The following is a 14,985-nucleotide window of genomic DNA, read 5'->3' as shown; positions in this document are numbered from 1 at the left end:
TGGATGGATGGATGGATGGATGGATGGATGGATGGATGGATGGATGGTTTCACGTGTCCTTTCTAGTTCTGAGATGTTCTGACTTGAAGATTCTATGCTTCTAAATTTATAAAATCAAAAAAATGAGCATTCATGTACCTCACTCAATGTCCAAACACAGTAGCCAATTCACAAATGTTCATTTCCTGCCTCTCTCCCTCCCTTCCTTCCTGCTCCCAGTTATAAAGATTCTCTGCCTCACGGCCCTCCTTGAGGCCGCCTGTGCTGTCCGGTTCTTCCAAGACACCCAGAGCGCTGCTTCCCCTGCTTCTGTGAAGCCTCCCCAGGCTCTGACATTGCTGTCCCAGCCAGCTCAGGATCTTTAGTCAGCCGTGCTAGCTGTGTTCCCCAGAGAGGCCCACAGCCCACAGCCTTCCTGCTCGCACTTCCTCCTGCCTCCTGCCTCTGAAGGGGTACCTGGGTCCCGTGCAGCACTGTGGGGAGAGAGAAGGAAGTGACGGGAAAGGAACTCACACATACGAGCACCTTCCGTGGCCAGGACTGGAGCAAGATCTTTGCTGTTACCTCACTGAATCCCCTGCACGGGGCCATTGTTACTTCCACTTCACAAAAGGGAAGAAACTAAGGCTCAGGTTAAGAAGTTGCCCAGGATCACATAGCCAGCAAGCAGCAGAAGCTGGGCTTTAACCCCTGCCTGCCTCAGCCCAAAGCAGGTACCTTTTGCTAACTTGACGATGCCCGAACCCTAGGCAGGAGGCCACTGGCTTTCCTTTTCATATCCATGTAACTGTGGATCTACAGCCCTTGTCACTTAAACCCATCAGTCTCTCTCTAGCCTCCCCCTGCTGCCTCTCCTCACTGCCCCCCTCCAAATTACAAGACTGCAAAATATTCACAAATTTCCCTCCGTGTTTCCAAAGGGAAGACACAGCCCTGGTCACTGCACCGAGTCCTCAGAAGACATTGTCCCTCTGTGGCTGGTGCTGAGCAAAATGGGCTGAGTCATTTCTCCCCCCATCACAGCTGCTGCCCATGAGGGCTTTCCAGAAATCAGACTTAGGTAAACTGTGAACATGAACATTGCAAGGAAGCCCTAGGGTATCACCAGGGCCCTAACTGGGGCTGTAGGAAGAATGCGGAAGGGATGCCTGAATTTTCTAAAGGCTCCCTGAAAACCACGTCCTCAAGGAGCATAGGATGGCAGACGAGGAGGATGGGGGTGTGGGAATGGCATCCTGCTCTGTGATGCGACAGGGAAGCTCGGGTGAGAGCAGAATCCCTGGCAGCATTCTCCTGGTGCCCGACTGTCTTCCTCTCACCTTGTTCTGCCCTTGCCTGGGATGGAAAACAAGGCGCTGGGGAAGAAGGGGCTGGTCCACTCTCTCCCCAGGAAGGGCCCCACAGGAGGGACAAAACTCAGCACGAGGTCAGGCCAGGCCAGCCCAAGGTGACTAGAGTTCCTGTGCCTACTCTTACCTAGTTCACGGCAAGTCTCCCTTCATGCCTTAGCTTGAAGCTCGCTTCCTCCAGGATGCCCTCCAAAACCCCCCCGGACCCCACCGTAGGTCATGCTCCCTGTTGAGGCCCTCACGGCTTCCTGGACTTCTGGATGGCTCTTGTGGTTTAACTAATTACCCACAGAACTTAAACGTCTTGCTCTCCCATGGTCTGTGAGCCCTCCCGGCAGGAGCCCATCTGTCTAGTTCACGGTCATATCCCCAGCGCCTCCGCAGGGTCTGACATGTACAAGGCACTCAGTAAAAATCTATCTAGTGAATGTGACTAGCAAGAAGGGAACCAAGGCCTGCTTCAAGCCAACAGGACCTGGTGGAGACCAACCCCCAACTCACCCCAGGCCCCTGACAGCCTCCCACACTGGATTAGATGGGAAAACCTACTTGAGAACAACACGGGCACTTAGGAGGCCCCAGTTCCAGCTGGTTGACTCTGAGCTTGAATTGGCAAAACTACTGGGTGCTCAGGGATCCCAGGGGGACTCATGCCTGCCACAGCCACAAGGAAGTCATGGAAAGCCACCCTGCCAGCTTTGAATCACCTAAACATGGTTGTCATCACGCTGTGAGTGAGTACGAGAAGGCGTGTGAATTTGTGTGTATACTCTGTTTTAAACTAATAAGAAACATATAGTCTGTGCCAACCAATTTTCTCCCCCACATATTACATGCAAGGCACTGTGTAGGCGCTGTCATTTATGTTTATACAACATGTATAACACATCCACATACATTCACTCACTTGATCTTCCCCACAGCCCTGACAGTAGGTGTTATTGCCACCAGCTGACTGGCGGGGAAAGTGAGGCCAGCTCTGAAGGCCCACAGTGAGCAGAGGGCTCTATCAAGGCCCACACCCATATCTGTTGCTTGTTCTACCCTGGCCGGCCTTACTCATAGCTGGGTGACCTTGGGCAGATTCTCTTACCCTCTCTGAGCCTCACTTTTCTTCTTGGGTCTACATCGATGACTCAACAAAATAGTGGTGACAGCCCCCAGCACAGGGCCCGGCACAGAGCCTACCACACAGCAAAGGAGCCTCCACTCGTCTGTGGCCTTCATGCTGGAGGTCTTGCACAGCTACCCAGAAATCACAGAGCTCAGGGAACATCCTTCTCCTGCCTTTACCTGCAAGCTAGCTGTGGCAGCCTCTCTCCCCAGAGCCCAGTTCCACCACAGCCAGGCCAGGGCCACCAGAACCAGGACTCTGTGCAGCAGAAATGCTGGGAAGTTCCCATCACCCCTGCCAGCAGCCAATGGTGCTCTGTGGAGGACTGCCTGGGATTGAAGCTCTCCTTCCTTCCTTCCTTCCTTCCTTCCTTCCTCCCTCCCTCCCTCCTTCTTTCCTTTCCTTCCTTCCTTCCCTCCCTCCCTCCTTCCTTCCTTCCTTCCTTCCTCCCTCCCTGCCTTCCTTCCTTCCTTCTCCTCAAACCCAATGGAAATGACTTTGAAAAGTATTCCAGGAGACCAGATGTCCAGCTTGGAAAGGGGCTTCCCCTACATTCTGGAAGTCAGCAGGAGTTAGCAGTCCTCCATCTTGCTGCCACTAAGAGGCTCTCATGAATGGAGGTGACTTCTCAAGGGTGCTATGCCAGTGCTGGAGACTAAGTCAGGTTCCTTGGAAACAGGCTTCAGGGAAGGCTGGAGGAATCCTTTCGAGCTCCTTGGCTTTCCTCCAGAATCTGTCTCACAAGTCAAGAGGGCCCCGGGGGACCGCTGCCCTACTATGAAACCAGTTCTCTCCTCCCAGAGCCGGTGGGCGGGGGGCAGAGTGGGAGACGGGCCAGGAGAGGAGCTCCTTCCACCACCACCATGTGGGTCACAGGGGAGCAGCGGTCTTGAGTTCCCACTCTGCCGGGCTCTCCTGCCTGATTTCTGTCCCCATGACCCTCCTGGAAGCTGGGGGACTCCGCAGGGTCCCTCTCAGCAAGCACTCTCCCAGCCCCTGCAGACAAATAAATGAAGCCAGCTACCTCTGCAATATATCTTCCCACCCGCTCACCTGCCTGGAGGTAGACAGGCCTTCCCACTGCTGGGCTGAGTGTTCTCTGGTGTGCTATCACCTTCTACAAACTCATGGTGCCTGATGGACCTCGTGTGTACAGCCCATACAGTCGTAGAAGAACAGACTTGAAAGGGGCCTTGAAGAGAGTCAAGGGTAACCTGCTTATCGTATAAAATGAGGATTCTGTAATCCAGAGAAGCTAAAAGATGAGTCAAGGTCACAGCTTGTTCTCAATTTCACGTGCGTTTTGTTTGGTCTCCTTATCAAAAATATGTAGCGCCCAGAGGATGAGGCTACCGAGGGTTCCCCACAGCATGCTAATGGGCACTAATTAAAGAGTGGGTTCAGGCCACACCTGTTGACAGGTGGATTCCTAGGGAGGAAATGAGAATGAGAACAAGCACCTGTCACCCCTGGGCCCAGGGCATATACTCCACTCTCTGGGAATCTGTCTCCCTGCCCTGGACCTGGAGATAGAACTGACAATCTCCACAGAGGAAGGTCTCCTGGGAGGAAGGCAGGACGGCTCCTCAGAACGAGGGGGTCACATCACATTCAGACCTAGCACAAGACTTGGAACAAAGGAGTGTCCATTCCTTAACAATGCACTGTGGACTGAGGACCATGAGGGGAAGCTCTGGGGTGGAGCTCACTTGCCACTACTCCAGCACAGACCCATTGTGCTACCCTGGAACCCAGAGAGACTCTGCCCTCCTCTTACCTAATAGGAATTAGACAGATGCTACCACTAACGGGCTAAACTCCCCTTGGTGTCTGTCGGGCTTGACATCTGTCTGGATTGTGAGCTGATGACCACGGGCATGAGCCCCCGAGGGAATTCTTTCCACCCAGGGGTTCAGCTTACACCTGGGCTGGCAGACCAAGGCAGCACTGCAGCTCCACCACCCCCACTCACAGCCATGAGATACCCCCTGCTCCTAAATCTACCTCTACCTCTTAGTGCGGGCCCTCCCAGCCCCACCTGAGACTGATGGCTTTGTGGAAGTAAAAAATAGATCTTCTAGATTTTGGTTTCCACAACAGTAGCTCTTTCCAGCATTTGCCAAAGATTTGAGTAACGGAGGAGACAAGTTCAGCTGGTTCTTTTATGAAAGATCCCAGGAGAGGAATAGGTAGAGCTCAGGAGTGGCTGGTGTTGTCTCCAGAAGGCTAAAGGAAGAACCATCATCACAGGAGATAGGCCTGGGCTACCCTAAATGATGTGTTCCATCACTACAAACAGACACATCTGCACCCACTTCCTGCACCTGCCACTTTAGCCACTCCCTGAGCCCCAGTTTCTCTTACTTATAAAATGATACAATGCCCATTTTACCTGCTTCACAAGGCTAAGAGGCTCAAACAAGAGCATGTGAGAATGAGCTTTATTAGGAGAGGAGACGAATATTTATTCACCATGAGCTTGCCATGTGCCAATCACTTACAGATGTTTTCTTCTAGAGTTTTCACAGCAGTCTTAAATATGCTTGGTAGTATTACTATCCTCACCTATAAGGCCAAGAAAATGGAGGCTCAGAGAGGTTAAGTGATGTGCACACTGCTTAGCTGTAGTAGGGCCAGGGTCAGAACCCAGAATCTGACTCCAAAGCCCGTGTTGCTTCCCCTAGCCCCACGCTGTCTCAACAAGAAAAGTAAACGTTGCTTTTTATGAAGAAGCTAGTGAGTCTTCAGACTGAAATTGCTGCCTCATGGAGCCAATCCCTATTGCTAGGACACATCCATTTGTCCCAGGCAGGCCATCAGAAGGGTCAGAACCAACCCCCAGCCCCCACACTGCCCTTAAGACTCTATACCACAGAGGCCAAGCCTCTGCAGCCTGTTGAATGTCATCATGATTCTTTGCTTGGATTTGTGGTGGTGGCGGTGGTTTTAATTATTGCCTGGCCACGAAGCAATCCAGTTGGGAGGAAACCCAGAATCCTGGAACTTTGAGTAGAAAGGGACCTCTGGGAGCAAGTTCAAGCTCCTCATTGGATAAGTGAGGACACTGACATACAGAGAAGGTGTCCCTTGTTGAAGGCCACACATCAGTCAGTGGCCAAGTCCACAGTGGAATCCACCATCCTTAGACTACCAGTCCCGACCCCATTCTCTCCACCATCCCGATCACCCTGATATGGATCAGCTTCATTGTTCCTGAGATAGAAGAGGGCTGGATGTGGGCTTATAGTCTCTGCTCTCTCTGCTTAGGGAAAAGGGGGATCTTAGGTAAGAAAACCATGTTGCAACAAGGAGTGAAGCGAGTTTGTTTGCCTCATGCACCAATTCACTGGTCTAAGTTCTATCCATTGAGAAGTCAACATGGAAAGGCCTGCTCGGAAATCCCTCAGTGTGTAAGGGAAACTGGACTCCAACAAGGAGGCCTACCTGGTGCTCCTGGGGCAGGGACAGCCCACTTCTGGCCACCTGGGATAGGCAGAGGGGGCTGAGTTCCTCCTTCTAGTCCAGGCTGCTCCTTTGCAGTCCCCAGGACAGCGCAGAGCACCATGACCTAGGAGGCTCATGTTTCACTTCCCCGCTGGCCAGCGGCTCAGCCCGTCCTCCTCTCCTCTAACACTCTGCAGAGACTCCCTTCCCCCCAGAAGTCTGCCCTGTGACTCCACTCTGTCCTGGTCACTCCACATCCTGCCCCACTATTGCCTCCTGTGGTTAACACCTGGTTGGTGGCTTTTTCCACGTCACCTCTCTGTCCATCATCTTTCATGTCTGTGTGTTGTATGTGCCCCCTCTACCGTTAACCCCAAACACCCCTCGTCCACAAAGTGTCCTCAGGGTCTGTGTACCTGTTTTCTACTGCAGCCTCTGTCAGGGCTGTGCACAGCGGGCAGCACCAGGCCACAGCATTAACTGGCTATTTGTGCAAAGCTGGTTGAAGGTACCAGTGACCCGGGAAAGGGCCCAAGCCAGGTTCTGGGGAAGCAAAAGGAAAGGGAAAGGGATAATCCTCCAACTGGATCATCAGCTCCAAAATAACGTGACAGAGGAGAGTAAACCATGATTGAGCCTCTCCTCTGTGCCAGACACCGTGCTAGGGACTTAACAGATGCCCTCTCAACGGTCCTACGAGCTATGTGCTGTTACTTCCCAATTTACAAATGGGGTAACTGGATCGAAGATGTTAAGCAACTTGTCTAGATCCATATGATAGGTAAAGAGCAGGGCTAGGCTCTAAATGAAGTTTTGCCTGATGCTAAATAAAGCCCATAGTCAACACTGCCCCCACAGCAAGCAAGCTCCTTGAAGACAGACTTTATGGCAATGTGTTTGCTTTGTTTTTGCTGCTGTCTCCTCAATGCCTAGGACTGTGCTGGGGACACAGAAGACACTCTATAAATATTTGCTGGATGGAAGAACAAAGGGAATGGATGAATGCCATGCTGCCCCTCCCCAGCATGGTAAGACACCTGCCCACGATGCCAGATTACTCGGTTCTATTTCCAAGAATCTTCAACAACTATTTGTTCCCTCTCTCCACCCAGAAAAGTACCCTGTCTATTAATGTTCCTCCGAAGGCCATGTTTACTAGGTTTGGGATAGGGGTGTGAGTAGAGGCGTAAGTTGAACACAAAAGACTACATCCTAATGAGGTGGAGGATTTACAAGCCTCGGTGCCCTGTGACCTGCTGCTTCTGCGGAGGCTTTCTGGCCCATGTGGATCTGGCTCCTCCTCCACCCCAGCCTCCCCCTCCCCGACTGGGCACCCCCACTGCCTTGACTGAGCTGTACTCAAATTGGCCAGGTTCCTACTAAGCAGAGAACTAACAGTTACGCCACCCACCCCAGCCCTATCCGAACCCTCCAGAGTCTGCTCTGGGCCCCAGGGCCAGCTGCTTTTCTCCACATTCCAGCCAAAAATAATACAAGAACGAAGCTGTTTGGTGGAGACTTAATCTAATCTTCGTTGCTTCAGTTTTAAAATATCCTGCCTGGTTTAGGGTTTCTTATTACACGCAGGGATGTGTTTTTAGTGAGATAGGTCTTAGCAGAAACGTCCTTCTTGTAATTAGAAACCCAGGGAGGCTGGGCCTGCAGTGAGGCATCCAAGCCAAACAGCAGATCCCCCTGAAGACAACACGTTTGCAGCAAGCTCTTCTTAAGCTCTGCTTGACCACATGAGACGAACTGAGCTGTCCCAGGCTTGCTTCTCCCTCTCTCCTGGGGGTTCTGGACAGGAGGAAAAGCTGGAGTTCAGTTAGAAAGACTGTGCCTCCAACTGTTGCTCCCTCAACCTCCAGCCCTGTCTCCCACCCCCAATCAAAATGGAGACTAAGATGTTGCCAGTGACTGGCTGAGAAGGATATGCGGAGGAAAAATTACCCCAAGGAATCCCCACAGACTAGGGAGAATTAAAGACAAGCATTCCACCGGAGCCGCGTCTCCAGGATCAGAGCTAGCTTTTACAAATCAGACACCGGAACAGAAGGAGTCTATGAGTGCGCACACAGTTTTGTGTAAGTGCCGGGTGTAACTTCTTGGGCTTTCTGGCCCAAAATCTGCTTTGATCTGTCAGCAGAGACTGCTAAGAGAGGTTCAGGCCATGGCTAGCTCCAGACCAGTACCCACCCCCTGCCGCAGCCAACCAGATGTCACACACACGAGTCAGGGCTCAAGTCTTGCCTTCCCAGTGGAATAAAGAGAAGGGACTGCATTTTTGATGTCAGATTCTGCATTCATCTGATGCATGAAAGCTATTCCAGGTAACACCATTTGGAAGAAGTGGGCTGGATCCCCTAGCTCAGCCGAAATTGCCCCTCTTGGTAAAGTGTAAATGGTTTTTGGAATCACAGCAGGCTTTTCAGATTCTAGGATGTAATGCAAGGCAGGAATTCAGCCCCTTTACTATAGCCTAAGAACTCCTGAGAGTTGTGGGGAAGGTCCTGGAGCCAGGCGAGGAAAGAAAACACACCGAAGAATGTGACGTTGCTGCTGAGAAGCCTATGTCTCCCATTTTCTTGACTCAGAGCGCAGCCTGTGCTTGATCGAGCCCATCCTCTCATCCTAGTGAGAACTGTGTGTGATACATTCCACTTTACAGATGAAGAAACCAAGGCCCAGAAGCTAGATGACCCTGGAGTCATGCAGCCCAGGCAATAACAGAGCGAAAAGAGACCAGGCCACTAAATTTCAGCCTAAACACTAGCTCAGCATGCTGACCTGCAAACCTTGATTATCTGCCCACCACTTCCCTCCCTCCTTCCTCCCTTTCCCATCAGGTATTAGATTTAATTAAATTAGCAGATCCCCATCGCAACAATCCTGGCGGTGCTGGCTGGATAGAACCCAGCCCGTGGAGCTCCTCCCTCTAAATTCTGCTTCTCAATATAATTCAATCTTCAATAAGTCACAGATCTCACGTGAAGTGTTTTATACAAAGCATGGTGTGTTGGCTAGACGCAGGCTAACGTGGTTCATGATGATTTCATTTTCCATTAGAACTTCCTCAGTTTTTCCTCTGCAGCATCGTTTTCACCCTCTCCATACTCGGATCTGCGTTTTGTTTGATCCAGACACTTGGCTTCACATGCCGTCACCTCCAGCAATTGCATCACACATTTATATATATCTTACAGCGTTGCAGTCCTTGTGCCACACAGCGTAGGAAAAAGGAAAACTCATAACAGCCTTTCTCACCCTCCTCGAACTAATTTAGAAAATGTGCTCCAGATTAAATAAATCGGGAACAAAAGTCTGAGATTAGAGAGAGAATTTCAGAAAGTAGGGAGGGGGGATCTAAATAAATAGCAAGGAAATCTTGCAACATGTTGGAAGCCTATAAATTTTATTGGTGGTTTCTTTAATAAAAACAAATTCAAATGCTAACAACGCAGTATTATTAAGACTCTAACATTTAGACATCTAATTTTGTCCTGCTCCGCTGCTGTTTACGTTGCACGTTGGATTCGTGGAAGGTAAGGAAGTCAGGTCGATGGGTCTGGTTTGGTTCCTAAACCAGGCTAATAGAGACCCCTTTAAAATCCAGCCGTTTTGCTTTCTAGGCATGCCTTGGTCTCTAATGAGTTACAGCCCAGGTTGAAGATGGACATGGCAGAAAGAAATTTAACACACACTCTGGTGCACCCATAAACTTCAAGGCCAAGGGAGAGGAGGTATGTTTCCAGTTAAGCTAGAACTCCATGAATTCAGGATTCTCCACTCACAAGACAGTAATTCTCCTTATTTCATCACTAACTTACTTCAAATGTGTTTATACAATTTATTGCTACTGAACTTCCAGGCAACTGGTGTAGAGTTAATGAAACCCAGCTTGGAGAAGCTTTGAGCTTTGAACAACTAACCACAGTTTAAATGGTTATGACATGCGGTCAAAGCCACAGCCTGAGCCCACTGCAGTTTCTGTGTTAGGACCTAGTCAAAAACCTTGTCATCTCACCTTTTGTGCCAAACAGATTGAAAAAGCAAAAAGCACTGAAAAACAGCCTGCCTTGTTCCTTCTCAAGGTTCCCAGCCATCTAAACACATTTATCTTACTAAACACGAGGCAAGCCCCTCCTCCAGCCCCGAGTAAATATTTTAGTTGCAGTTGGAATTGGCAGCTGGGCTGAAATCCTGAAATCCAGTTTGAGTTTAATTGAACAGGGTCAGGCCTACCAAAAGCAATGCTGGGAGAGGCTGCTGAGGAGGCACCAAGCAACATTTAAAGGCAGACTCCATGAAAGCCCAAAGGCAACACAAAAATGAACAGATGAAACCGGACTGGAAAAGAAGCAAACTCGTCTTTCAGAATCACTTGGACATTAACTTTTATTAATTCCATTGTCACATGGCAACCTCCCCCAAGCTGTGTCCATGTGGGAACTCCAGCAAGCTCCCTCTTTTTAAACAGACCCATTTTGGAAGAGTAAAGGGGAGGTACTGGATTTGCCACTGCCGCACAATAAAAGCCCCTTTTGAAAGCAGCACTTTCATTAACTTAAAGCAATCTATAGACTTTAAAGCAGAGAGCAGTAAACTCCCAGAGAGGATCATAAAACAGCCAGTCTCAAGTTGGGTATACTTCAGTGCAATTCGCACGAGGCATTTTACTGTGAGCGGTGGTCGGGCCCATCTCCCTCCAGTAACCCCCTGCCCCTCATTCTGAGCAGCCTCTTTCTCTTGGCTTTCATGCCTTTCCCGCTCACAAAGGGGAGGCGGTGACCAGGGAGTCTCCGTGGGGTCACGGCTCCCTCCCCCCTCGGGCTCTCAGCGGGAGAGAGCTCTCACGAATTCCAAGCCTGCAAAACAACAGCCTTGGAGCTCCGCGGCGGCAGTCGCCGCGCCCCGGGCCGCCGAGGCCACTCGTGGGTCGTGCGTCTTCCGTGTCCTGTAAGGGCTGTCTGGCTCTCCCTGCCAAGGGTGCAGGGGGCTGGGAAGGTGGATTTAATATTAAAAGGAGGAAATCTCAAATCTTCCTCCCCTCAATACCCTCCTCCCCCCGCCCCCACCCCCCACACACGCTCTTTCTCTAGATGCCCAGAGAATAACCTACCTCCCTGGTCGGGACCCCTTCCCACCCCACACCCCAGAGCTAGGCCCAAGCTATGGGGATGCAGCCGGAGTGAGAGATTATGAGACCAGAAACGGGACCCTCCCTCCCCGCTTCCGCCAAGGTCCTGGGGCCTCAGAAGGCCAGAACAGCAGAGAGAGCAGGAGGGCAGGGGCAGGGGCTTTGGGTAATAGACCGTGTTATGTTTGAACACCATCATTCTCAGATCTGGGGTGGGGAGGATCGTCTCATCTGCCTAAAATGCGAAGCTTTTGGCTTCCACCAGTTATAGTGCATTTGAAACCCGAAAAGCCAATATCCTGAAGTCTCAGGACAGGAGAGATGACAGTAGGGCACCCCAAGCTTGGGGCGCACCAAAGGCCGGGTTTGTGGGCTTCTCAGCCCGGCGGGAGTAAGCACAGGAAGCGGCTCCAATCCGGGCACTGGAGTTCGAACCAGTCCTACCCCTGGGCCACAGCCCAGACTCCTCGGCCCACTGCGGCACCTCGCTGCTAGCGCTGCCCCCCGCCTTTATCGCAGGCCGCGGTCCCTGGGGGCCACCGCTCCCGCCCCTCCGCGCTGCCCCCGCAGACCCAAGTGGCTCCTGGAGCACTCCGTGCCGCCTGGGTCTGGTCCTCCGATCCACTCCCAGCCCCGCGAGGCTGCCCTGCCGCTTCGCCCAGAAGGTCTCTTCGATCTGTCCGCTTCCCAGAATCGCTCTCCTAGGACCGGGTACTGTGTGGGCCAAGTCCTCTCCTCCCAAAGAAACACTTTCGGGGGGAAGCAGCAAAAATTCGGGGCTCGCCTGCCATGGCTCAGATCAACTACTTTCGTCGCTTACCTAAACACGTTTTCACACGCAGAGGTCCAGGACCCCCGCGTGAGACCCTCCCCAAATTCCAATAGCCTCGACCACAAGAAAAAGCTGTGATCCCGTTACTGAATCCTAAAAACGCCACCCGTTCCTCCAGCCCCCAACTCCGACCTCCAGCACTCTGCTCTGGCCGGCGTGTAAACTACTTATCGGCCCTTCAATCCCGATTCCGTAAACAGTCTGGATCCTATAAACCAAACTCTAGCCCGGTCCTAAAACCCAGCCCTAATTCAGGGCCGATCCACAAAGCCTCTACCCCTCAGTTTCCCAACCAGAGTCTACCCACCGCGCGGAAACCCCCGGCTCCCCCGTGAAGAGCCCCGGGAAAGGGCGTCCCATTTCGCTCGTTTCTTCCTGGGCATCGGGAGCCAGGAAAGCCCCGTCACCCAACCCGAAAGAAATGCAAACTTTGCGCGGCAGATTCGGGACCCTGCCCCATCCCCCTCAGCTCTCCGCTCCGAGCGCTTTCCGTCCCCTCTTTTACGAACTCATCCCCTAGTTCTCGAGCCAGAAGGGCTCCCGATTCCCAAGCCTCGCGCGGGCCCCTACGCCCGCCTCACCGAAGATCCCCAACAATCACGGAAAGCCGGTGACCCTACACATTCTCGCTCCTCCCTGGGTGAGGGTCCCTGCGCGTAGTCCCTCAGATCCTGGCTTCCCGGACCCCGCCGGTGTTCCTCTGCCTCCACCGATCCGCCCGCAAACCCCCATTCGCCCTGCCTCCCCAGGCCCGGCCGGCCGCGGCCGCGGCTCCTCCACTCCTCCGGTCACCCGGCCCCAGCCTGGGACCGCTCCCGCTTCCAGCCGCTGGAAAGCAGCTCCAGGCTGGTGGCGCCGAGTAAGCGCCGGCCCCAAGGACGCCCGAAGCCGGGAAAGAGAACCTGGAGCCTGCCCGCGGTTCCCAGCCTTGCCCCGCGGAGCGCCCAGCCGGGAGCCTCCGGCACCCGGTCTCCGGCCGGCGTGCCTGTTCCTATTCTGGGGTCCCCTGGCGCTCCCGGCGCACAGCTCCCCGCCCGCCAGCTACGGGGTTGGGCCCGCGGCGATCCGAGTCCGCAGCCAGGCTCCTTGCACCCGCGGACAATGCGCCGCCGGCCACGGGCCCAAGCGCGGCGAGGCGGCGGCGGCAGCGGGGCTGCGCGCTGGCCGGGCAGGGAAGCGGGCGGCCCGCGGGGCTCTCGCAGCCTCCGTGCCTGGCCTCACCGCCCCTCGCGCTGCTCCGCTCCGCGCTCTCCCGGCGCTTCCCCAGCTTCTCTCTGTACGCTCCCGCCGTCCCTCGCTACTCCCTGCCTCCCTCCTCCCTGCTGCCTCCCTCTCTCTCCTCCCTGCTGCCTCCCTCTCTCCCTCTCTCCTCCTTGCCCTGTCGCAATGAATAATACTCTGGCTTGGGGACTGGAATAAAACACACGCGCTCTGAGGCAGCCGCCCGCAGCAGCAGCCGCCGCCGCGCCGCCGCCGCCGCCTGCAAAAGCGTCTCTGACATGGAAATGAATGACAGCTTACCTGATGCCAATCTTCATCAGACTGACACCGGCGTGACAACACAGCCTATACTTCCCAGCACTGCTCGGGACGTCAGCGGCACAGGGACCCGCCCCCCGAACCCCCCCTTCACACACCTCCCCTCTCCCCACTCCCCCTTTCTCCCCACCCCCCATCACCCCCACCCACTCCCGGCCCGGCCGTTGCCAAGTCGGAGGAGCCGCTGGAGTGTCTCCCTCTACTGGAGGCTCTCGGGCGGCGGGCGCGGGCCTGCTCCTGAGGCGGGGAGGCGGGCAGCCTGCAGAAGCGGCTCCACTCGCGAGGAGCCTCGGATGGGGAGCACGGTGGACCCCCAGGAACTCAGGAGCACCCTCCCTCCCCCAAGCCAAGTCCCCCTTAGCGAACAACCGGGGCCGCGTTCCAAGATATCACCGGTGCTGAGGGGACTGAGATGAGGTGAGATTTTCTGTGGACCCCAAGAGAACTCCCCAGAAATGATGAAACTTAAAACGGGCAAGAAATCCTTCCTTCCACCAGCACTCCGCCTCCCCCCTTTCCTGCCTGGCTGGCCTCATTTTTATGATTGCATTTGAATAATTCTCATTACCCTGGCCCCAGAAAAGGTGTTCAGATGACACTCTGGTTAGTTATTCCTGGTCTCAAGAGCTTTTTCTGCTGTGGGCTTCCCGCGATGTCTGGTTCAAGGTGGGGCAGAGGGAGAAAGAGTGGAAAGGCTTTGTCAGTATAGTACTTCTTCGCAAATGTCAGGCAAGCCTGTTCTAAGCCACTGCTTTTCATTCTAATAAAAGTCCTCAAGAAACTCGGTGAGTTCCCAGAGTTCTGGGGGCTGAGGTGCAGTCATAGAAAGGGAGAGACCAGCTGGGCTGTTTCAGCCTGGGCCTGCTGGGGTGGCTTCATCTACATCAGGGTGGAAATCGGCTCGTTATGTGCTGTCTACAGTGGAAGACAAAAGCAGGCATGTGTAGACCCGTAAGTGCCTCCATTCACTCAACAGAGATCACAGTCCTACTAAGAGCCACACACCAGAGCAGCATGCTTGCTTCCACAACTTAGCACATGGCCCTCCGCATAAAGGGACAAGAGAACCCCTTCTGCCTCTGGAAGTTTGTTTCTTGCTCCCCATAGAGGAGCCCTTTCAGCCAGTCAGGCAGCCATTGATCCTCTGACCCCAGGCCAGGCAGGGGGCCTGGATGAAGCCCAGACAAAGACACCGACATAAGCGGGAAAGCAGAAAGTGAAACCCAGCCACCGGGTTTTCAGTCAAGAATCTGACTCAAGAAGTCGGTCGAAGGCTGACCCTGAGCTCTTCTCAGGCCTCTGGGTCGCTGCTCACCTGCCTCCGTCATGGGCAAGGATGAGAGCTGTTAGCGTTGCCTGGCTCAGGGGAGGCAGCTGAGATCCTGCTTATATCACATCCCAGATACACACACTACTGTTTGTCCAGATCCTCCCAGGACCCCCAAATCCACCCTCCACCAATGCTTGTGGGAGAAACTCTTCAGTGGTAGCCCCCATTATAGACCAAGTAGAATCCTCTCACCTTCACACAGAACCTCCAAAAACTTCACTAGGTGGATTTATGTCACCC

The 14,985-nt window shown here is 53.5% G+C and overlaps 1 protein-coding gene across 3 annotated transcripts in view; it reads right to left on the bottom strand.

The window, feature by feature from the left end:
* The window catches only part of PKNOX2 (PBX/knotted 1 homeobox 2), a 268,109-nt gene extending 254,622 nt beyond the window's left edge, over window positions 1-13,487 (bottom strand). Inside the window, exon 1 of one of the 3 annotated variants that reach the window (XM_023208561.1) lies at window positions 13,398-13,487. The gene's annotated coding sequence lies outside the window, so the exon portion shown is untranslated. The remainder of the gene's footprint in view (window positions 1-13,397) is intronic. The other 2 variants (XM_023208562.1, XM_023208560.2) reach the window with 2 other exon arrangements.
* Between the last annotated feature and the right edge of the window lie 1,498 nt (window positions 13,488-14,985).

Source organism: Piliocolobus tephrosceles, chromosome 13, assembly GCF_002776525.5.
Source record: "Piliocolobus tephrosceles isolate RC106 chromosome 13, ASM277652v3, whole genome shotgun sequence".
Classification (NCBI taxonomy): Eukaryota; Metazoa; Chordata; class Mammalia; order Primates; family Cercopithecidae; genus Piliocolobus; species Piliocolobus tephrosceles.
Note: the sequence above shows the minus strand (reverse complement) of the source record. Positions and strands in the feature narration are given on the sequence as shown.